Source organism: Oncorhynchus kisutch, linkage group LG7 (assembly GCF_002021735.2).
Source record: "Oncorhynchus kisutch isolate 150728-3 linkage group LG7, Okis_V2, whole genome shotgun sequence".
Classification (NCBI taxonomy): Eukaryota; Metazoa; Chordata; class Actinopteri; order Salmoniformes; family Salmonidae; genus Oncorhynchus; species Oncorhynchus kisutch.
Window position 1 is genome coordinate 24,131,099 of NC_034180.2, and position 6,000 is coordinate 24,137,098.

General features: G+C 42.4%; 1 protein-coding gene across 1 annotated transcript in view; it reads right to left on the bottom strand.

Moving 5' to 3' along the window:
- Positions 1 to 4,414, bottom strand: part of g2e3 (G2/M-phase specific E3 ubiquitin protein ligase) — a 60,202-nt gene extending 55,788 nt beyond the window's left edge. The window contains exon 1 of the mRNA XM_020487765.2: positions 4,308 to 4,414. The gene's annotated coding sequence lies outside the window, so the exon portion shown is untranslated. The remainder of the gene's footprint in view (positions 1 to 4,307) is intronic.
- Positions 4,415 to 6,000: the final 1,586 nt, after the last annotated feature.

Below are 6,000 nucleotides of genomic sequence, written 5' to 3' on the forward strand. Positions count from 1 at the left end.
GTCGGTTAGGCCAGGCAGGAGGGAGAGCAGAGAGCATGGGGAGAGCGGCCGCCCGGTTCCCTCTGAATGGATGAATGACCTGACCTGAAAATCAATGCCAGCTTGGCTGCTTCTGGTTCCTTTTACAACATCAACACTGTGTAGCTCTGTAAGGGGATCCAGACACACTACAGTAGCTACTACTTTTCACAGGCTCATTTTGTCTGTTTTGTTAAGGACAATGATGGATGAGGGCACTGCTAAGACGGCCTGGACGGTGGCCTGTTGGTGACACACTGGGTGGAGGGGGTGGGGGCACGGAGTTCAGCTTAGTTTGCGCTGAAATGGGACTGTTTTGGTTTTTGTTGTCGGTAACAATTATGTCAGGGAGACCCGTAAATTGGAAAAGGTGAAATTGTTTAATTCATGGCTAAAATGTAAGATGACATAACTACTTTTATAATATGTTCAGAAACGCATAAAATAAATATACTTTAAAAAATATAATCTATCATTTGCATTTTACATTGTTAACCCAAAAGCAGCCTAGCTAGATGTCAATCTGGGGAAAGAAGGCCAGTGTTGGACAGAGAGAATTCTGATATGCTTTTCCATAATTCATACGGGCAATGCACAAAAACCATTAGCATCTGAAGTATGAGTCTCTTCAATACTACATGGCTGAATTACTGTTAGAAACGTCCCTTGGCTTGAACCAGCCCCTTTAAACCATCTGAGAGGAGAGTGGAGAAAGTAATATGGACTCTTCTGGGTGAATTCACCGGCTCACCTGAGAAGAGATCAACATACCCAATTAAAATTACACCACTACAAGGAAAAACTCTTAAAAATCACAGACGTGTCGTTTCCACTCAGGGGAAAAATACATCTAGGTGGTTTATAATATACACTGAATATACAAATCATTAGGAACATCTGCTCTTTCCATGACAGACTGACCAGGTGAAAGCTATGATCCCTTATTACTTGTTAAATCCACTTCAATCAGAAGTGGAGTACCTCCCGGACCATGTAATCAGTTTAATGTACCCCTTTTCTCTTGGTAAAACTCAGGTGATCTGGAGACCTTCCACAGTGCCCTGCTGAAAGAAATACCCCATAACGGTAGGGTCTTTGTTCGAAACATCGTCATCTATTTGTTCAAAACATCGTCATCTATTTGTTCAAAACATCGTCATCTCCTGGCAGCATTTACCCTCCAGCTTCACAAGCTTGAAAACCACATTCGTTTTGGAGTCAGAGTTTCAGTATAGTTTGTTTTTCAAAACAAGTGTTAATTATTTTATTTCAGTTTTCATGATTTGTTTTCTTTTTAGTTTCAATTTCAGTTTACTAATAACCTTGACATATTACACTAACCATAAATGGACCTCTTCAATTTGGTGCCAAAATAAAAACAGGATTACGTTATCTCCTTCTTATGTCCAGAGGGCTTGTGAAACTCGGAGACTACTGAATCCCACCTTTCTTCCTCGGTCTAGTGTAGTTTTAGGCTACCCTTGAAAAAGCAACTGATTGTGTCTCCCTTCCCTTTCTCTCATACCCCATTTGTCAGTTGGGCAATTTCTGTGCCTCAGTCTAGCAGCAGGGGACGTATGGATGGAAGCGATGGAACCTTGGGTGTCAAACCCTGTTTACAACAAGGCTTGCTGTGTTTAGTCTCTTCATTCCAGAATGCCTTCCATCATTCTTTGGAATTTACTGTACCTTTTTGTTGTTACAGTATATTTTATGCTGCCATTTGCAATACTATGTATACTATGAGTCCCTAATATATTCAGTCATTGGTAAGCCTGCAATCTGGTTTCTCTTTGTTTGCTTGATAGTGATGTTATTGCCACTACACATACCTAGACATAATGTACTGATCTTCAACATCTCATATTATTTCTGCTTCTTACAATAAATCCTTGTGACATGCTATTAAAAAATGGCTCATGATTCTTTAACCTCAAGACCTTTCCTCACGTGTCATAAGGCTTATCCTCCAAAACCTTATGGTAGATTTTTCAGTTATATACTGATGTGATATCCAAAGATACTGTTTATATATATTACTGACCTGACAATGGTTGTGGGTGGGCTGTAAATTGTAAATGAAAATTACTCTTATGGAATGTATTTTTGTTGCTTGTGGAGTGCTTGAACCAAGTTCAAATGTTGAGAAGACAAATACATTTTTTTGGACTAATTTGTTTCATGCTTTTTGTGGCTTCACTCAGTGGGGATAGGGCCTTTAGTCTTTGTCCCACAGACCTGAATCTACAACTCCAACCCTGAAGCCTCTGAGAACATGATCATATATTTGAAATTACATTATATTAAAGCATTGAAATTGCATTCCATGACATCAAACGCACTTTTTTTTAGGATGTGCTCTTAAGCAACAGAGTATCTATTGTCCATATGGAGGTTGTCTATAAATATAGAGCGAGCTGAGCACCCACCCAACCCTCTGGAGGAGCCATGACGTGATGTCACTGCCATGTGCCATGAGGCCAGGTGTGGCGGTCACATAGATCGAGACAACCGGAGACTGTGAGAAAAGTGGCCTGGGGTGTCAAGGATTAAATGGAGACAGAAATGCTCCGTCAAATGAAATGACTAATTATAACCTTCCCCTCCCAATTTGATTTCCCACTGTATGGAGAACTGATGGTCCGCCTGTAAATGGGACTCAGACCCAGGGCCATAATGAGGGAGAAGAGTGCCTAAAAAAGGGTAGTCTCTCGTTGAGTGACACCTTTGATGCAGAAAACCAATTAGATTGAGCAGAATGGGTGCTGGAGGACTTGGCTCCCATGCACTTTCTAGTTGATTATATTCTGTCACAGACACAGGACTTGATTTGTCAATTCCATATCAGGTTGTAAAGCAGGGGGGGGGACACAGGGATTGATGGAGTGGGGGGTGGAGGGTGGAGAGCCAGAGAGAACAAATGACTGTCTGATAATGGGCATTCCGCACACGGTGTGACATTTCCTACCCAGCTGTCCATCCGTGGGGCTGTCTGGCATTTAAGAACGAGGGGTCTTTGTTTGGCCCTGGTCTGAAAGGAGGCCCTGAGCAGTTTCCCAGAGAGGAAACTGAGAGGCTAATAGACTAAGTGAGATGTGTTGCCAGGTTCTTTCATTATGTCTGTGTATTCCAGGAAGGCCGTGTTAACGAGCCTCAGCCTCAGGTTGAGTGTAACAAGCTGTCTGTCACACCACAGAGAAAGGGCCTGTCGCTAATGAGGGACAGAAGCACGATTGACATCCCCCTCCATCATTCCATGGTGGGACTCTCGAGGAGAAGGAGGAGGAGTGAGAGGAAGGAGTGGTGATGAATGAGGTTGTGGCCGAACACTGTTTTATCTTACATAGCCTACACACTGTGCCATGTCAAGGTTTCAGCCACTTTCTTTCTACAGATTAATTAAATTGACCATTTTGCCACTTGGACATGGATAGACAGTAAGGGCTTAATCCTATGTTTAATTCAAGACAATTTGGGTACAAATGATGCGCTGGTATCAATGAGATAATTTCACAAAAAATATGTTATCACAAACCTTCATTTAACTAGGCAAGTCAGATAATAAAAAATCGTATTTACAATGACGGCCTACGCCGGCCAAATGACGCTGGGCCAATTGTGCGCCGCGCTATGGGACTCACAATCATGGCCGGTTGTGATACAGCCTGGAATCGAACCAGGGTGTCTGTAGTGACGCCTCAAGCACCGAGATGCAGTGCCTTAGACTGCTGCTCCACTCGGGAGAACGTAACTGCATGCCTATCAATTGCAAATCCAGGAAGACTCTGAAAAATACACAGAGTGTAAAAAACATTAGGAACAGCTTCCTAATATGGAGTTGCACCCACTTTTTTTGCCCTCAGAACAGCCCCAATTGGTCTGGGCATGGACTCTACAAGGTGTCAAGTGTTCCACAAGGATGCTGGCCCATGTTGACTCCAAAGCTTTCCGCAGCTGTGTCAAGTTGGCTGGATATCTTTTGGGTGGTGGACCATTCTTGGTCACACTATTGAGCGTGAAAAAACCCAGCATCGTTGCAGTTCTTGACACACCCAAACCGGTGTGCCTAGCACCTACTACCATACCTGTTAAAAAGCACTTAAATCTTTTGTCTTGCCCATTCACCCTCTGAGGGGCACACATACACAATCAATGTCTCAAGGCTTAAAAATCCTTCTTTAAACACAGACATAAACCAATACAAACACTACTCAGTTCATGTTTATGCCATGCTTACTGTAAATTCAGCTATCTTAGCCATCATCTTGTAAATATTTTTGCCAACTTACCTTCACCTTGTGCAGAGCTAGGGTTTGGAAGCACATGCCAGGGGAATACGATTCTGTACCACCTACAACAAAACACACAACACACTAATTGTATTGATCTCTATTAGACTGGCTAGCTTTGCACACCTAACATGGTCATTTCAAGATTGTCAGCTTGCTGTTAGCTAGCGTCACTAAATTGGCAGCAAGATTGCTAGCCAGCTGAGAACCAACCAGATTTATACACACCAACACACAGAGAGTGAGTACGCTATATCGGCTATTCTATTTTTAGTAACGGAGGGTTTTCCAGACAAGGGTGGAATAGATGGCTATCCGATTGAGCTACTCTTATTTGCTAACATTAGCTTAGCTGCTGAAGGTACCAGTCTAGCAGTGACTACAATGCCATAGGTCAAAATTGATTGACAGTGTGTATCCAAAATATGATTTAGCTGATGGCATTTAGAGTTCTATACAGGACTGTAACATTAGCTAGCTAGCACATTTACCTAGTCCAGCTAAGGTAGCTAATGTTATGTTCTGTCTATTAGAGAATCTTTCGTTTTGATTTGAAGGGGAAAAAAACAATGGTATCGCATCACTTCTCAGCTGTCGTTGAAATAGATTCCCCATCAGCTCAGCCTGAAAATCCCTCTGATAACATTTGGTCACTGTGAGCATAATTCTTAGTAGCCGCAAGTCATTGGCAGCATCGGGGTAAATCTCTGGTAGGTAGAACGGTGAAAGAAAACTAACACCACATGGACATGATGACAAATGTTAGTGAAAACAAATGTTTTCAAAAAAGATTGTGTCTAGAGAAGATCTGAGATTACTGAGTGTTGGTCGCCAGCTTCCAAATTGTGAGCACGCCCCATCTAGCTATCAGGGTGGTATCTGCATTTACTATGAGTGCCGGACGCTGTGGTTCACTATGAGCTGCCTAAGTCGAAACTTCTCGATTCTACCAGTGAAATGAAAATGCGCTCGTTCTAGCTTGTGGTTTGGAAAATGTTTATGACAAAAGTAATGTTGTTAATATAGCCATAACTATATGCCGTGGCAGAGCCAGGCTCTTTAATGTTTTAACCCTATCCCAAACCTTAACTTAAAAACACTTCGAAATTTGACGTGTGGATATGCGGCAGAATCTGAAGTCAAATTGGGAGATTTTGGTGCTATATTTGTGCTTTAATGTAACGCATACACATACTGTTTTTAAGGGCTAATATCTTAGTCATCTACTGATATGAAAAAGGCTTTTCAATGGTAAGTTCCTGGTGGGTCATATGGCCTACTGGAGTGGATTTATTTGAGTGATGGAGCAGAGAGAAATTCACACGCCACATAACCTATTGGAGGGTCCAAATTGCATGATGCATCACTCTGGGCCTAGGGTCAGTCGTCACTGCCAGCCAGGTCCTGGTGAAAGGCCAAACATCCTCCCCCCCTCCGGCTCTATCCCCCAGTTTGACCATCTCTGTGTCCAACGAAAAAGCTCTCTCTTTCTCACACACACATATGCTACTGTATGAATGGAAACAAAGACATACCTTTTGGAGAGGAATTAGGACTGTAATCCATCATGTGACCATAATAACCGTACTCCTCCCAAGCTTTCACAAGGTCAATAGCTGAATTCCCATTGTGGAATGCATGCCGATAAAGGCATCCACTTTTAATGAATGAATCAATAAGCATACTATAAAGG